The sequence below is a fragment of the Urocitellus parryii genome, chromosome 12 (assembly GCF_045843805.1).
Source record: "Urocitellus parryii isolate mUroPar1 chromosome 12, mUroPar1.hap1, whole genome shotgun sequence".
NCBI classification, from domain to species: Eukaryota; Metazoa; Chordata; class Mammalia; order Rodentia; family Sciuridae; genus Urocitellus; species Urocitellus parryii.
In genome coordinates this window covers 23,624,131-23,626,418 of record NC_135542.1, presented here as the reverse complement: position 1 = coordinate 23,626,418, position 2,288 = coordinate 23,624,131, and the positions used below count along the sequence as shown (strand labels likewise).

The window sequence follows — 2,288 nt, the reverse complement described above, 5'->3', positions numbered from 1 at the left end:
GGAGAACCATTGTAGTTTAGTTATTGGCATTGAAAATGACCAAACATCAGGGACGCTGGTAGCGTCTTCTGCCGGCTGTAGTGTCCCAGGCATCCCCGGATGGCCCTGGGGAGTGTCCTGGACTCAAACTGCTTCTGGGAACAGGGAGCAAGAGCCTGGGAGACTGTGCCTCCAGGTCAGGTCTAGATTTGGGCTCCCAGCAGTGGAAGAGCTGGCTGCCGAAGTTTGGAAAGCCCTTGCTGCGCCATGACTGGCTCACGCACGTCACGGCCACTGCACTGATTCACGCACCCTCCAGTAACGAAAAGTATTTAATAATAGCCTTTTGCTGCAACTTTTTTCCTGATAATCCTTCTTCTTCTGAACTTTTTTCTTCTTTCTGACTAGAGTTCCTGGGCTCTTATCAACACATGCACTAACTATTCTTGGTTCCACTGGGGTGCCTCTTTCCCTTATCAATTTACTTCCCACCACTTCCATATTTGCATCATAAAGAAAATACAATAAACTTAGACAAAACAAGACACAAACATACTGTATCAATCTTCTCAATTTTCTTGAAATGGCCATTTTTCCTCTTGCCCTATCTGCCTAGGGACGAGCAGATTGCTCCTGTCCTATGGACGGGCAGCTTTTTTTCATCACTTACCCCCCAGTGTCCCGGGGCTCCCCGAACGGGCCACTAGCTGCCGCAGTCCAGCTGCAGCAGAATAGCTGGGGGGTGACGAACAACTTCTGTAGATTGATACAGCAGGAGTAGGAGCCGTTTGTTGTAGGACAACAGAGGTATTTATACATTTTGCACAGCTTCTCTTAATTAGCATAAACTAGATACATCAGTCAACCAATAAGGAATCTCCACACTTAATGGCTCGCTTTTGTTACTTCTCAAACCACTCCCTCTGGCATTTTGCCAGGCACCATCCAGACTTGTTTATGAACTCTAACATCCCCTGGCAAAATACCAGGTGTTATTTTGACTTGTTTACAGACTCTAACACTTTCAGTCTGTGTAGTGTGTCCTAAACACATTAAAGCAAAGCTAGCATTCAATCATACATCTTTATTGCCTTATTTTAACATTTCTCCAATTAAAAGAGTTACATCTTTATTTTAAAATCTCATCTGCCAATTTAGCATTTTCTACCAACTTGGGGAGCAGAAAACTTCTCAGGTTTCACAGTCTTTTTCTGAGGTGTTGCCTTTGTGGGAGTCTTAGCAGCAGCCATTGCCATCTTTTTAAATGCCTGCTTAGCCTTTTTGTTTGTTTGTTTGTTTGTTTTGCTTCCTTGGCAGCCTAAGAGCTTGCTTTCATTGAGCCTTTTAAGCTTCTGGTTTCTGATTCCTCTTGGCCATGATATCCGTAAGGGTGAACCAGTGATGGCCCTCTGAAATTTGGCTTCAAGTTGAGTTCTCTTCTTTTGAATTTCTTCTGACTGGCTTTTTTGGTGCTTTCTTCTGTAGAGGACAGTACAGTTTATCTGCTGAGGATTCGTCTTGGATAGGAAAGCCAACTCATATTTTGCATTAAGAAATTGGAAAACCTTTCCATCAGTCCTTGCATAGCGACTCCTGTATATGGGGTATATCTTGTACCCACTAAAACTGCACAGCTTGACCTTCATGGCAGTGGCTGCACTGTAATTTCTTAATGATATATAATATTCAGCATCTTTTCCTATGCTTTCCAAATATATAGTTTGTTTTTCTGAGGAATATATTTATTTCTTTCATTCAAATTTAAAACAATTGTATTAGGGTAATACTGAAATACAATGAACTATACACATATAATTCATACATTGTCATGTTTGCAGATACCTATTTACCAGTGTAACAATGACCACAATCAAGTTTTTAACATTGATAGTTTATGCAGATGGTTCTTGGTCCCCTGTTGTATTTCTACCTCTTGTTTCCTCCTCCAAGGGGGGGGGGAGACAAAATAAAACAAAAACAAAACAAAACAAACAAACAAAAAAACCTGACAGACTTTGTATTGTGATACATGATACAGTAAATTGGAAATCACACAAATTAATTGTCAGAGGCTTAGTCTGCATAGATAGTGATCTTGGAACAATCAGTCATCCCTCAAACTTAGTTTACTCATCTGTAAGATCAGAAGTCTTACAATCAGGAATCATGATACTTGAAATATAAGGAAACAGTGAATAGTGAATCAAGAATACTGCCTGACACAGAGAAGGCTCTTGATTTCTAGTATCCAGTGTTACCATCCATGCTTTAGTTTGGTGATGCAGAATAAATGTGGGTGACTATAAATC

The 2,288-nt window shown here is 40.8% G+C and overlaps 1 pseudogene; it reads right to left on the bottom strand.

Annotated features, from left to right (window-relative positions):
- Positions 1-1,133: 1,133 nt before the first annotated feature.
- On the bottom strand, positions 1,134-1,625 carry LOC144249608 (large ribosomal subunit protein eL24 pseudogene; annotated as a pseudogene).
- Between the last annotated feature and the right edge of the window lie 663 nt (positions 1,626-2,288).